General features: G+C 36.7%; 1 protein-coding gene across 6 annotated transcripts in view; it reads left to right on the plus strand.

Annotated features, from left to right (window-relative positions):
- Positions 1-12,702: 12,702 nt before the first annotated feature.
- The window catches only part of HEATR5A (HEAT repeat containing 5A), a 109,722-nt gene continuing 106,085 nt past the window's right edge, over positions 12,703-16,339 (plus strand). For 5 of the 6 annotated variants that reach the window (XM_079127205.1, XM_079127210.1, XM_079127208.1 and 2 more), the window contains exon 1: positions 12,703-12,838. The gene's annotated coding sequence lies outside the window, so the exon portion shown is untranslated. Of the gene's footprint in view, positions 12,846-16,339 lie in introns of all 6 variants that reach the window. The other variant, XM_079127206.1, reaches the window with a different exon arrangement.

Here is a 16,339-nt window from a genome sequence, read left to right on the forward strand (position 1 = left end):
CAACTCAGCAAAGGCAAACTACTTTGGACAGCAAAGGTAAACCAGAATGGTAAGACTCAAAACAGAGAGAAACATCCATAACCCTGTGCTCAAATCTTTAAGCACTTAAACTGTGACATGGAAGTCAAACACATAGAACTGAGGATGAAGAGAGTAATGTTTCAAGATGTGAACTTCTGTGGAGGAGCAAAGAAAACTATTTTTCTGAAAACCCTAGCACAGAGAGGGGCCCTTCACCTCCATTTCCTGTCTAAAAATAGGCATCACCTTTGCCAAAAGGGATCTGTATGGTCAGAATAAATCAGATTTCCCTTATGGAAAAAAGATCAAAGGATTGTGAGAGAAAGGTTAGCACTATAGGATAGTTTATTAACAGAATGGTACTTTAGAAGATGATACGAGATTAGTAGGAGAATCATCAAGTTAATTATGAGAAAGAAAAGAAAAAGTGACTACAGGGACTTATATCATGAGAGAGACAGGGTATTAAAAAGTACACAAAGTTAGCTGGATGTGGTGGCACATACCTGTAATCCCTCAGCTCAGGAGATTGAGGCAGGAGGATCACAAGTTCCAAACCAGTTTCAGCAATTTAGCAAGGCCCTATGCAATTTAGTGAGACCCTGTCTCAAAATAAAAAATAAAAAGGGATGGGAATGTTGCTCAGTGGTAAAGCATCCCTGGGTTTAACCCCTGGTTCAAAAAAATAATAATACACAAAGTCTCAGGGATATGAGAGATAAAATAAATATGAATAGAAATAATGCTAATATTAGGTTGAATATTGTTTAGGAGAACAGAAGTAAATGATGGTAATAAAAATCAAATGAGATTGCTAATTTTGGCTGCATGTTTAGGAAAGATAAGGCAAAATGAAGAGGATCTGAAAGGCATATGTAGTACTAGTATAGCCTTTCCTTTAAAGTTTTAGACTTTAGATTTAAAATATTTTCTTCTGGGAAACTTTGGGCATCTTCTGCAGTTTTTCTGATTATCTTTTATAATTAGAAGTGCATTGAGTGCCTGGTCTAGAACCAACATACATTTGGATGTGATTTATCCCACTATCCCAGCTTATCTATCCATTATCTATCTTTATGTTTTTTTCTATTGACCTCCCAAGCCATAAAATTCACCACTTTGTATAATTCAATAGTTTTTCATTTATTCACAAGATTGGGCAATATTATTGTGTTGCATAATATTGCAGAACATATCATCATATAAAAAGAAACCCTGAAGCTGGGTGTGGTGCATGCTTTGTAATCCCAGAGGCTCTAGAAGCTGAGACAGGATAGCAAGTTCAAGGCCAGCCCCAGCAACTTAGCAAATTAGTGAAACCCTGTCAAAATAAAAAGGGCTGGGATGTGGTTCAGAGATTAAGCACCCCTGGGTTAAAAAAGAAAAGAAACACTAAAAAGTTATGCCCCATTTTATCCCTACTTCCAGTCCCTGTGACCACTATTCTACTTTTGATCTCTATTGATTTGACTAGTCTGGACATTTCATATAAGTGGAATAATATAATACTTGGTTTTTGTGTCTGACTTCTTTTGCTTAACAATGTTTTCAAGGTTCATACATGTTGTAAAATGTATCAGAGATACATTCTTTTTTTATAACTAAATAAATATTCCATTGTATGGATACACCACAATTGTTTATTCATTCATTGGTCAATAGACAGTTGCACTGTTTCCACTTCTTTTGGAATAGTGATGCTATGAACTATTTTGTTTTGTTTTAATTTTTTATTTGTTCTTTTTAGTTATACATGACAGTGCTCGCTTCGGCAGCACATATACTAAAATTGGAACAACACAGAGAAGATTAGCATGGCCCCTGTGCAAGGATGACATGCAAATTCATGAAGCGTTCCATATTTTTAAGCCCACAGCCAACATCATTCTTAATGGAGAAAAACTGAAAGCATTCCCTTTAAAAACTGGAACAAGACAGGGATGCCCTCTTTCACCACTTCTATTCAACATGGTTCTTGAAATACTAGCCAGAGCAATTAGACAGACTAAAGAAATTAAAGGGATACAAATAGGAAAAGAGGAACTCAACCTGTCACTATTTGCTGATGACATGCTTCTCTATTTAGAGGATCCAAAAAACTCCTCCAGAAAACATCCAGACATGAGCTCATAAGTGAATTCAGCAAAATAGAAGGATATAAAATCAACATGCATAAATCTGAAACATTTTAATACATAAATGATGAAACATCTGAAAGGGAAACTCCATTTGCAATAGTTATACATGACAGTAGAATGTATTTTGATGTATTATACATACATGGAGTATGACTTCCCCATTTTTGTGGTTGTATGTGATGTGGAGTTACAAAAGTAAACAATCTGGGTTGGGTTTTTTGTTGTTGTTGTTTGTTTGGTTTTTTTTTTTTTTTTTTTTTTTAGGGACAGGGTCTCACTGAGGTGCTTAAGACCTCAATAAGTTGCTGAGGCTGACTTCGAACTCATGATCCTCCTACCTCAACCTCCCAAGCTGCTGGAATTACAAGTGTGTGCCACCATACCCAGCTAACTGCTATGAACTTTTGAGTGCAAGTTTTTATGTGGATAAATGTTTTCATTTCCCTTGGGCATATACCAAAATGGTAACTCTAGATTTAACTTTTTTGAGAAATTGCCAAACTCTTTTCCAAAGTAGCTACATCATTTAAAATTCCCTCCAATAATGTATGAGAATTCTGATTTCTCACTTCCTTACCAATACCTATTATTTTACATTTTTAAAAATTATTTTAGGGGCTGGGGTTGTAGCTTAGTGATAGAGCACAGCCCTTGCCTAGTGTGTATGAAGCACTGAGTTTGATCCTCGGTACCACCTAAAAATAAATAAATAAAATAAAGGTATTGTGTTCATCTACAACTTAAAAACATTTTTAAAACATTATTTTAAGGTGAGGGTATAGCTCAGAGATAGAGTATGTGCTTAGTATTCACAAGCCTCTGGGTTCCAGTCCCAGCACTGCCCCCCAAAAATCATCTTCAACCTACTAGTTGTGAAGTGGTATCTTGTTTTGCTTTGCCTTTCATTAATGACTAACGATGTTGAGCATATTTTCAAGTGCTCATTGCCCATTTATATATATATATATATATATATATATATATATATATATATTATTGGAGCTACATCCATTCAAATATAAGAGAGTTCTTTCTATATTCTGGATACTCAATTCTTATCAGACCAATGATATTGTTGCAGGAAGCAGACTGGTCGAGAAGCAGCAAGCACTCTGGGACAGGAGGAAAACTCCAAACTTAATTTTACGCCAGTGGGCCCAGAGGAAAACAAAAACTCCAAATTCTAAGCCCTGATCCAGTTTCTTACAATATTTGTAGGTTATTTAACGTCATCTTAGACCCATCCTATCTTTGAGGTTTTTCCTCTTTTTAAAAAAAAATTCTTTATGTGGCTGAAGGCCTGTGCAGGGTCTCTAACATAAAGCATGCTCACAGAACAGATGAGAAGAAATGGCTTTTTTCACAGGCATCTGTTACATTTCAGGAGGGAGTAGTCAGACTCTTAGGGCAGTTTGACAATGCAAAATGTAGGGACCCATGGTTAACTAGGCTTCCTGGAGAAAGGCTGAGAGAGGGGAGCGGAACTGATCTCTTCCCCAGGCATTGGTCTCTTTCCATAACATTTTTGCAATTTCATTTCAAAACCAGGTCTTGTTTTATCATCACAATATGTAAATATTTTCTCCCATTTTATACATAGTTTCATTATCTTGGTAATGTCCTTTGAATAGCAATATTTTTAATTTTGATAATGTCTGACTTATCTACTTTTTCTTTAGTTTTTTGTGTTTTAGATATCATGTCCAAAAACCTGGCTTATTTATAATAACTCCTCTTTACATTGTCAAAAATGTCCCAGTAGACAATAAATTATCTTACTAATAAGCATCCTATCAATAAATCTCTAGTACTAGCTTAAGAAAGCAGGGATAATCAATTAGAGAACGCTGGGCAAGTAAATGAATTAATACTGACTTGTTTTATCCTTACCTTACCATCAGATTTCCTTTAAAAAGAAGCCAAACTGCCAGTAATTTTAGTTGCCTCTTTTTATATTTTTATATTTATTCAACAAGTTTATGTTGAACACCTATAAACTCAACAAGTACCTTTCCAAAGGAGAAAAAAAATGTATCAGGAAATTGCAACAAGAAAACTTTTTAAAATATTTTCCTTTTTTATTTTTGTTAAAGCAATATAATGGTTAAAAGCATTGGATAGATTTTTTAAAACTCATAAATCTCATTGTTCAAATACAATTATTTCATTGTTACTCATTCCCTTATATAGTCTTTGTTCATAATTACACACATATTTTAATGTAATTCAGTTAGCACAAAGGAGTTACATTTAAAAATTTTTTTTACTTGTAGATGGACACAATATCTTTATTTTATTTATTTTTATGTGCTGCTGAGGATCAAACCCAGTACCTCACACATGTGAGGCAAGCGCTCTACCACTGAGCTATAACCCCAGCCCAAGTTAATTATTTTACTTTTTAAAAAAAAATAATATTTTATTAAAAATAAGAGAATGTTTTCTTGATTTTGGTTCAAGAGAGTAACAGAAAGGAAGCAAACAAAAGGAGAAAAAGTGTAAGCCAATAAAATATTATTAAGATGAGCAAGTATGGCCTATAAATGGATTTGTGCTCTGGTCTGTCAATGCTCGTAGGTTGGCAAATTGAGTTCAAGAGTATATAATTCTATTCCATATTATTAGCATTTTTCTTTTTCTTCCTGATCTATGACTCAGACTCTACTGATTACCTAAACCATATTATATGGGTAATTTAATTTCTAGCTGTTGTTCATCCTGGGCAGTTAAATATTTGCATCTAGATAAGTTTCTCTCCTGTAAGTTTGTAGCTAAAGTTTGATGTGTAAACTAAACTAATTTCCACTAGAATTTGCTTCAAGAATAATGTGTCCCAAAGAAGTTAATAGATCTATATTCATAAACATAGTAACTAATAAGAATTTCCATAGGTGTTTTATACTACTGCATAGTTTGTCCTCAAATAGATAATACAGCGATAATACTATTTATCAACTATATAGTTTTGCCCATTTGCTAAGTTCAACTTGCTAAGCTATATAAATAATCCTAAATTATGAATTTTATAGCAAATTGAGGCAGTTATCTTTGTATTATTCCAATGAATTTGATTTTTAAGTGAATGGTCATCAATTATCACTTTTCATATTCAAATAAATCTCCAATTGGTGAATAAGATTTCTTTGGGATACCTTATGTGCTACTTATAAAGAATGAAACATCCCTAAGTGAAAACACAAACTTAGTTACCTGTCTAAAGGTAAACAGCTTGCTTTAAAAATTAAGGGTTTGTATGATATTTAAATAACATAGTCTTCTTCCTCATTCTAGCCCTGGCTTGACCTATTTCATTCCTTGAGTTTTGACTGTTCCTGCTAATGTCATTCAATTTTGTTTCTTCACCTTGATAGATTAACTTTATGATTAATTTGGCATAGGATGGTGTGTCCTGTGGTTTCCATCAGGGACTTTGTGGTAAAGAAAAATTGACAAGCAGACCAAGGACTCTTGTAATTCCTTTCTGACCCATTTTTATTGATTCTCCACAGACAACTATTTTCCCTCTTCTTAGAGTCTGCTCCGGATCCCATTATCCAACTGTTCTTCCTGGCCACAGCAGGTGTATTGCTGGCTGATCCTCCCCCTCTTGGCTGGAACATTCCTGTCTTGCTGCTCACCCTTTCAGGGTTATATCCTCCTTGTCTTCCAAGGTGAGAATTACATTAAAGCATAAGCCAAAGGAGATCTCCAGGGTCTTCTTTCCATCTGAGGTTACATGATCTTAACATTGGCTTCTTGAAGTTTTCTCCCTTGACTTTTCTTATGAAAACCAGAGGAATGGTTCTAAACCAGATTTTAAACCAGATATGAGGGGAAGAGGGAATCAGAGCAGACCAGGATCACTTTAAGTGCTCCTTACCCTTTGCCAATTAGTTACCCACATGTAGGAGATAACTGGTGTTTCCCCCGCAGTATATTGATGATCATAGTAACTTTTCCTTCCCTCAGGCCCTTGTGACTGAGCACAAGCAACATTATGCCCAGAAATTGATGTTTATATTGTAATGAAATAACTATGAATACAAAGTTGATATGCCACATTCATATTACTTGTGTGTAAACATACAACTGTTGAAATAATTCAAATAAATGTAAATAATTGTCATGTAATAGAATTGTTTTTGTTTTCTGTTAAGGTTTACAAGTAGTGTTCCCCACAGCTCACATGCTGAGACAGTGCAAGAAGGTTCAGAGGAGAAATGATTGGGTTGTAAGAGTCTTAATCCAATCAGTGATTTAATTCCCTGATGGGGATTAACTGAGTGGTAATTGAAGTAGTAGGGTGTGGCTGGAGGAGGAGGGAATTGGGATGTGGCTTTGGGTATATATTTGTATCTGGCAAGTAGACTCTCTCTGCTTCCTGATCATCACATAATTTGTTTCCCACTGCCACACTCTTCTGCCCTGTTGTTCCTGTCTCACCTCCAGCCTTGAGGAATGGAGCCTGCTGTCCACAGATTGAGACCTCTGAAACTGTGAGCCCTCAAATAAACTCTTCCTCCTCTACAGTTGTGCTGGTCTGGTCATTTAGTCACAGCAGCAAAAAAGCTTACTAAAACATTTCCTAAAGTTTTAAAAAATTACATATTCACGCCTATAGTCCCAGTAAATCGGGAGGCTAAGGCAGGGGGATTGCAAATTCAAAGCCAGCCTCAGCAACTTAGCAAGGCCCTAAGCAACTTAATAGAATATTTGAATTTTAAAACTAGAGATGTTAGAGAGCATCCTAACACAACATGCTTATTTTCCATAGGAGGAAAATATAATCCAACAAGATTAAGGGACTTGTTTATAAAATATGAAAGCAACTTTGGAACAAACAAAATCATAAAAATTATGCACAATGTGAAGCACAGTATTTTTTCATGTGGTCAGAGAATGAGGATTTAGAAAGGATCTTAATTGTCCTATCTGGTATAAACATAATTGTAGCCATTTCTTGTGTAAAGTATTATCAAATACATAGTTGCATATCTGCCTTTGTTCAGTATTCCTGCTTAGAAACTACCAACCCTAAATTTAACCACTTTCTTTGAGATTAAATAACCTGCCAGTCACCTACTTGCCATCATGAGCCAAAATCTATGCCTCTATGCTTAAGTACTTCTTCAACTGAATATTTATAGTGATAGTTTGCCTACTGAGGGAATCCTACTCACAGCCAAAAGTTCTTATTGGAAATTTAGTGCTGAAAGCTGTCACAGATTATAGCAAGCTCAGCAGTACATTGACAAATAATGCTTAATAGACCAAAGAGTGGAAAGCTAAATCACAATGCACTTCCAAATCTTTTGTTGGAGTGGAGTATCAGTGACATTTCAGGCTTCAGATCACATTGAAATCGACAGAGAGTTTGTGACATGAGCTTGCCACTTGTACACCCCTTTCTCCGTGGTACTTCGGTCAACATTGAACAACCAGGCATGACTGGAGTGGTTCATTAATAACCAGCTTCCAGAGCTGCATTTCCCAAAGTCTACTCCCAGGAATAGTAGTTCTAAAAGATATTCATGTGCACTCCTTTAAAATCCACATATTTTACTGGGTACAATAGCACATGCCATAGTCCCAAGTATTCAGGAGACTGAGGTAGGAGTTTGGGAAAAGCCTGGGTAACATAACAGGACTCTGTCTCTTAAAAATGCACACACATACTCAGCACTGCAAAAAAAAAAAAAAAAAAAAAAATGCGCACACGCACACACACACATCTTTTTAACATTTACATAATATTCCATTATCAAATGAGTATGGAAAAGACTGCATTAAAAGTGGTCTACTACAATACATAATGATTCTCTAAGAAACAACTAAAATATTTTAATATATAGTACTTCTCAAACTTATTTAAGAATGCCCTTTTAAAGGAACTCTTATTAATCTCTTGAAGGGTACAATCAAGAGGAGGACCCTTGTTCCATAAATGCACAAGAATTCCATTGTTTGGATAATACCATTCTACCATCCATCACTGATTTTTTTTTTTTTAAAGTACTGGGTATCAAACCTAAGGTCTCATGTGTGTTAGGCAAGCTCTCTACCACTGAGCTACATCCCCAGCCCCATCACTGAATGTCAGTTCTTGAAACTGACATAATCTAAAAGATAATCTACTATTTTCAGTTATGCAAATGTGTGCTGGTTGGAATCTAAAATCATTCCATCAGATGTGTTTTAAATTAAAGCAGGATATCACATAGCAAGTTAAATTAGCAACTACTGGATTTATAATTTTCACCCATGCCATTAAATACCAACAGTTCTGAGAATGCTTAATTCATTGGTGGGGAAATTAATCTGTTACAGAAAGCCAAGAAGATGCAGTATAACATTTTATAGTGATGAGTATAAAATAAATACAAAGTATGTAAAATTCTCTGTTCCTATAACAAATATCTGATGAGTACCTTCTGTGTACTAGATAGTGATATCAACTGAGTTAACAAGTTGGCACAGAGAAGTAAAAATAGGTGTCTATTAATTCTAGCTGTCATTTGACAATGGGCAGCATGCTATTTATATTGTGTCTCGAATCCTCAGAACACTCCAGAGAAGGAAATCATATTCTTAAGTTATGAGTGAGGAAACTGACCTTCTGAGATAAGAAGTAATTTTCCCTAGGCCACGCCTACCAAGTGGTGAAATTAGAATTTGATCATAAGTCACTGATACCAAAGCTATGTTCTTTCCACTAATTATAATGCAGCTTTCTCTTTATTGTTACTTAAAATTTCAATTTGAGATTGAACAAAGTATTAAAGTATAGTAGTAGTTGAAGGGTGGGACCCATTTCCATTTAGTTAAGATAATGATACTGGCGGGTTTTTTTGAGTTCTGCTTTTGTTTTCTCTATTTTCCCCCCTTTCATTGGGTCAGTTGTGAGCTCCAGATGGAAAAGTCTGAATCTTCATCTCTGGTTTTGAACTCTGCCTTCTGAACTGTAGTCCCACATTTCTCCTTGACTGCCTTACTGTGACCTCAAATGAGACATGTTTCAAATTAAACACTCTTTTCTCCTCTAAACCAACTCTCTTAATTTCATTCTTGTAGTCATTTAGCTCAAAATTTGGAGCCATCTTTGAATCCTCTGTAAAATTAGTAGTAGTATTCAATGATATTACTTCTAGCTCTAAACTTCTGGTATCATTATTCTGTATAACATACTCAGTCAAGAGGAATTACCTTCCCTGCTTTGGGCCCACTCAAGTTATTTTTCAGAGTTTTTTCAAAATCTAACACAGATATCCTATTGTTTCATTCTTATGTATCATTCAAAGTTCATTTTATCTATTTATTTGTGTATTTATCTTGAGACAGGTATCATTATGTTGCTCAAACTCATTATGTGGGTCTCATGTGGCCTCAAACTCATGAGCTCAAGACATCCTCCTGCCTCAGCCTCCCAAGGAGCTAGGACTACAGGTGCATGCCTGGCATCAAAATCCATTTTAATTATCATCTCTCTCTTTAAATCCCTTATGTGCCTCTTAACTGAACTTTATAGGAATGGCCATCTCCTTCAGGATCCCATAATACCTTTCTCAGGACACTTTACAGCAGGCTATATACACATCCTCTATATATGTATAAATGTATAATAAGTATAAATATATTTATATTATTATTTACAGTAACATATATACATCCACACTGTGAGTCATGGGTATACACACACACACACACATACATATATATACTATATGCATATATACACACTATAGGTATGCATGTGTGTGTATAAAAATACTGCAAATTAATATATATAGCTATCCACATATGATTATATAGTATGTATATGTATAGGGTACTGTGAAGAGTAATATAACAAATATAAATATGATATATATGTGTATTCATAGTGTATGTGTGTCTATATAAAGTAGAATAAGGATGATGCCAAGGGAGATGCTTGGCAAGGACATTGCTCACTGAATAGGAAGGTGGGTTTGGGACTAGGCATGAGCACAGGGTGTGGAATCAGGGAATAGGAAAGGGAGCGGGGTTGGGGGGGAGTTGTGGTAGACAATTTAGAAGTTTCAGAACCTTAATGAGGTAAGGGCAGCATCCTTCAGAGGAACAGAGGGTAGCTAAAGGTGATTGCTTACATGTGGGCGAATTGTTTAAATAAGTAAACATCTTAAGGATATTAGGAGCCAGGTTACTGTGTAGAAGAAAGGAGTTACAAATGTGGAAGGGTAGAAACTACAATGAACTGTGTGATGCTGGATTGGAGGTATTACAGTAAACACAGGGTTTCCCAGTATATATTGTTAAAGAACTAAAACTGTAAATATGTGTACCAGTAAATATATGGCTATACTCTATGAGAATGAATGTATAAATGTTCCCTAGCTGTATCCACTGAGACACCATGGGCTGTGATACCCCCAGAGCAGGGAGCAAACCTGGTGCTTCTAAATTCCATTCTCCACTAAAAGGAACCAAGGCTTTCAGAGAAATGACTGCCTCTAGGTTGGAACAAGATAAAGCTTGTAACCTTTGCATATCTTTTAATTAAGACACACAAACTTAAGAAAGTGCACAATGAATGATAGGTGCATGTCTAAAGGGCATAGAACAGTGAAATTTCGATGTAGAAGCTGGGTGATGGGTATATGGTATATAAAACCCTGCAGCTCCCCATTTGCCAACACATTTGGAAGCTGGAGTGGCCATCTTGGATTATCCTGGAAGCCATAGCTCTCATCTTTAGGTGGGGCAAATCTCATCCTGAGACGCATACTGGAGACTGGAAGCTCATTGTCAGGTACCTCTCCTGCGTTAGGCTACTGAAGACTGGGAGATTTGAATACTATATGAGTGTTATAGTGTAGTTTGTTTTTTTTTTTCTCTTTTTCCTTTCTTTTTCTTCCACCTTTTTGAAAATTTTTGAGTTTTTACTTCTTTACTTTCCTTGCTCTATTTTCCTTTTATTTACCTGTTTCCTCAGGGTCTCTTTCTCCCTTTTCTCATGCTAACAACCAACTTCTTTTGATTATACTTTCACTCTTTCTGTGATCTAGAACCTCTATATACTCTTTTTTTATCCCATTAACAGCTACATCCTACACCATCCCCATCCTCTTTGTCCTCCATTAGAAACTGTAGACCTTATTGCAAATCTATTTGTTATACTGTAGAAAACAATTGAACTCATTCTGTTTATTATGACAATATTGTCAACATCTTCATAGATGCTATTTGGTTTAGGGCTGCATATTGTCTGCATACTGGGTGCTGCTAATATTGATCTTCCCCTTAAAAGATTTCAGAAATCTATAGGGTCACTATAAGCCTATAGGAGAGAAACTGCAATATCCCACATCTGCTCTGCTAGAAGGGAAGAACAGCATGAACAACATGAAAAACCAAGGGAAGAAAATGATCCAAACAAACCTAGATTCTATATAGAATCCAGTGACAGCATGGTAGAAGAAATGTCAGAAAAGGAGTTCAGAATATACATAATTAAAATGATTCATGAAGCAAAGGATGAGGTACGACAGCAAATGCAGGCAATGAACGATCATTCCAATAAACAAGTGAAAGAGCAACTGCAGGAAGTAAAAGATCACTGCAACAAAGAGATAGAGATTCTTTAAAAAAATCAAACAGAAATCCTTGAAATGAAGGAAATGATAAACCAAATAAAAAACTCAATGGAAAGCATCACCAACAGACTAGATCACTTGGAAGACAGAACCTCAGACAATGAAGACAAAATATTTAACCTTGAAAATAAAGTTGCCCAAACAGAGAAGATGGTAAGAAATCATGAACGGAATCTCCAAGAACTACGGGAAATCATGAAAAGACCAAATTTAAGAGTTATTGGGATTGAGGAAGGCACAGAGATACAAACCAAAGGAATGAACAACCTGTTCAATGAAATAATACCAGAAAATTTACCAGGGGCAGTGTGGCCCCAATATCAAATGACTCAGGAAAAAAATATTCTTTGTACTGTATTTGCAACTTTTTGTAAGCATGAGATTATTTCAAAATAAAAACTGAAAAATTATATTAAAAACAGATTATCATGGGTAAAAACCCTAACGCGGAACAAAGAGGCTGTTAGTCCCAGTTCAACTATCAACTCAATGAATGACCCTGACGGACTCACTTTACTTAAGTCCCCAGAGTCAAGGGGTCAAGTTGAGTGTCCCTTGGACATGCAGCTTTCCACCATCTACGCCCACAAGCACTACCCTGTCTGAATCTCTCCAGGCTCCAGCTGTCTCTGCCTTCAGATGCCCCAATGCTGCACTCGCGGATTCTGGCATGCGATAAAAACATAAAAATAGCTGTGGCCGGAATCTCCGGACTGCAAAGCCACTGTCCTGGACACTTGGTCCTCAAGTGTCTTCCATCACACTTTCGGCGGTGGAACGGTCACGCCTGCCAGAGTGGGCGTTCGATGGCTCGGCGGCCGGCTGGCCGCGCCTCGGACCTGCGGCTCGGCGCAGGGCGCGCTCCCAATCGCTAACTGCCGCCGCGGTGGCCGCGGCTAGCTTTCCGGCACGCCCAGCACGCGCCCCGCCCGACCCACTGCCTCGCAGTCGCCACCGCCGGCGGGTCTCGGTGCTTCCCTGCTGCACCACGGAACCAGTAACGTGGCGGGACCTGGACAGGTGCTGAGTCGAGGAGACCACCCCAAGGCAAGCGGTCGGGGATCCCGGGAGAGGAGGCAGCTCCGGGCGCGAGGGGGCGGTGTCTGGCTGCCCGGCTGCAGGAGGGACGGCGCACCGGGCCCGCACCTTGAGTTGAGTGGCTCTGGGATCACCGGGGTGGTCGCGGCAGGAATGTGGTCGCAGAAGAAGCCGGGATCTCGGGTGCGGGAATGGGTGAAAAAACTAGTTGTCTTGGCCCACGGGACCGGGGACCGCCCAGGAAGACTGTTTAGGGCGTGAAGGGGCGGGTGGCCGGTGTCGACCGTCCTTTCCCCGGGCTCCGGGAAAGTCTGGCTTCCCCTGAGCACAACAGGTAGGCGTGGACTCTGTCGGGCTGGGTGTGCGGGGAAGGTAAGGAGGTTCAAGCCCGCCTTGCCCGCGCGCCGCTCCCCGGACCCGCCCTGCGGCGCCCGCCGCACCCAGGGCCAACCCAGACCGGAGCCCCGACCCGGGCTTTGGCTGAGCTTCTTCCGAGGCCGGTGCATTTTCTCCCGGCAATCCTCGAGTGTCTGGAAGAAGCAGTGGAATAGTGCCTTCTGTGTGGAAAACTATTTCCAGTCCTTTCCAGGAAAGAAAGTCTTTGCTGGGGTGTCATTTGCTTAGTATAAGAAAATATTTCTTTATACCCATCTGACAGCCCGCACGACTTCATTCAAATGATCATAAATCTTTAGAAACTTTATAAAGCGCTTTATGGTACTTATTAATCACAATAATGTATACCTCGGGCAAGTTAAGATAATTTGAATTGTAAAGTCAGATGAAAGTCAGATGACTTGAGCTCCTTAAAGGTTATAATTATTATATTGTTTTTATGTGCATTTATCCTACAAATATGTAGCACTTTTTATGTGCGAACTAGGCGCCCTTAAGGACCTACCTTCTAGAGGAGACCGTAAAAGTTTAAGAGTGAGTAGACAAGTACGGTTAAGAATTTTCAAGGAAAATACTGTCCCAAACGTTATTTTAGGTTAGGGAAAGCAAAAATGTCATTAGATCTGGACATGACATGGGTGGGTGGAGGAGAATGGTCTCAATTCATTTTCCAAACATTTCAGAAATTCTCACTTTGAGAAGGTGGTTTTAGTTAAGCATAGAAATTGAGATTTGTCTTCATTTACTTACCATCGACTTTTTTCTTTAATAAAATGGTAAGCAGACAGGATTTATAACATTAGAATAGTGACAGTTGGAAAATACACTAAGTTGAATGCCTCATAAAATGCAATAATTTTGTACAGATAGCTATGGAATAGGAAAAGACCCTGACCTTAAAGACAGGAGACCTGAATTCTAGCTTAAAGCCTCTCTGCTAGTATTTCTGGTTCTTAAATTAGGTCACTTTTCCTTTGCTTTGTCTTTGGTTATTTAAATATCTGACGTTGGTGACAGAAAGTACATTACTCCAAAGTGCCTTTTAAGTTTTTAAGTTATTAGCTAAAAATAACTACAATTAATAAATAAATATATTCTCCATGGGAAAAATTGAAGTACTTCTTTACTTGTCTGTACCCCACACACTTTTCCTTCCTTCCTTTTTTTTTTTTTTTTTTAAAGATAGCCTCTTAAAAAAAATAGTGGACCTTTATTTTACTTATTTGTATGTGGTGCTGAGAATCGAACTCAGTGCCTCATATGTGCTAGGCAAGCCCTCTTAGCAGTGAGCTACTACTCCAGTCCTCCTCCTTTTCTTCCATCCAGCTTTATTTCAAACAAGGGATTGAGGCAGTTTATAACAGCCTTTATGAGCCTCTTTCTTAATTATGAATAAAGTAATGAGTTAAATTCTGAAATTCTTTTATTCTAAATTCTGGTTAGCAAATTAAATAGCATCTAAAAAAAGAAAAGAAAACTTCTTTGAGTCATATGTGGTTCGTTAATTACCCCATGGTATAATTGAAGGGTTTGAATGATCCTTTAACGAGACCATAGTTCTCTTATTTAAAAAAAAAAAAAAAGAAGCACTTCTGCTTTTTAAGAAGATGTGGAGAAACTGTTATCACACCTCATTTAGGAAATGAATTAACTGGGAATTAGTAAAGATTTGCTTATGTTATTTAATTGAATCCATTATCTAATTTTAGTATTAAATTCTTGGATTAAACAGGAATTGACCATCTACATCCTGTGGGTCAAATCTACCTTGCTGGCACTTTTTCATTGGAACACAACCATAATCATTTGATTATATACTACTTATATGTTGCTTAAGAGTAGTTGTGTTAAAGCTATGTTGCCCACAAAACCTACAGTTTGGTCCTTTATGGGAAAAATTTGTGGTCCCCTGGACTAGAATTCTAAATGCTTAATCTTTTGTAGGAGGAAATAGATTAAATTCTGTTTTAATTTTATCAGGTAGATACTTCTTCACCTTAAGTGTATAATGATAAAATAGGGGCATAATTTTTTCTGCTACCTTTACCTAATATGAAATTTTATAATTTCAGCAACTCTGGCCCCTTAGAAAGGTAGAGAAAGGGATTTTTATGTTTCTCTAACAATTTTCTGATTTTTAGTTTTTATTTAGATGTCATTTGGAAAAATTTTTATTTAGTAAACTCTTCTTACTCTATCATAAGCTACAATAAATTAAACTTTACACAAAATTTTTTTTACATGAATCTAGTAGTAGCAGTGTGTTACAAGGTCAGATATTGTTGGAGGTATAAAAGTAAACATGAAATCAAATATGTATCTATGATAAGAACCAAGTAGGAGATGAGGATTATCTGAACAGATACTCGACAGATTGAAAGTAAATTGTGTAATCAGAATCATACTTGAACTTTTTTTGATTAATAACAATGTAAATGTATTTCTTTCTAGAAAAGACAGATGATATAGCAATATTAAAATGCCATGTTAGTTACCTGCATAAGAAATTAGAGCTGGTTATGTGATACAGAAGGAGGAAAATTTGGAAGAGGTGATAATTATAAATATTTAAAGCTATACATGTATTTTACTAATCTTAGAATAGTGTGGTACCAATAGTGTGATACCATTTACTAAATAAAATGTCTTATTTTTTTTTTAGTAATTTAGTTACCCTTAATGTCTAAGCAATGTTTCTCTATGGTTAAAATATGCATCAACATTTATATCCTTTTCTGTTTCATTCATAGGTTTCTGTATGTTAAATATCTGCATGTTTTCATGCCTATACTCAAAATATCTTACTCAATACAAGTGATTAATATTTATGTAAGTAAAATTACCAGAAAACTGAATTCATCCACTTCTAAAACTTTTTTAAAAATTATTTTTGGGAAGAAATTGGGTGTGCAGGGGCAAATAATACAGGTACAAAATCCCTCAATCTTAATTCCAGAGTCTAAAAGACTCTGCAGAGTTTTTCTTAACTTATTTGGCAGCAAAACTTGGCCTGAACTCTTTGAACTGCTATTTATAGTAACTACTTATCCTATCTTATGTGAACTATGCTTTTTTTTTTTTTTGCTACAGAAATATCACTTAGTTTGATTACAG

The sequence above is a fragment of the Sciurus vulgaris genome (genome assembly GCF_902686455.1).
Source record: "Sciurus vulgaris genome assembly, chromosome: 2".
Classification (NCBI taxonomy): Eukaryota; Metazoa; Chordata; class Mammalia; order Rodentia; family Sciuridae; genus Sciurus; species Sciurus vulgaris.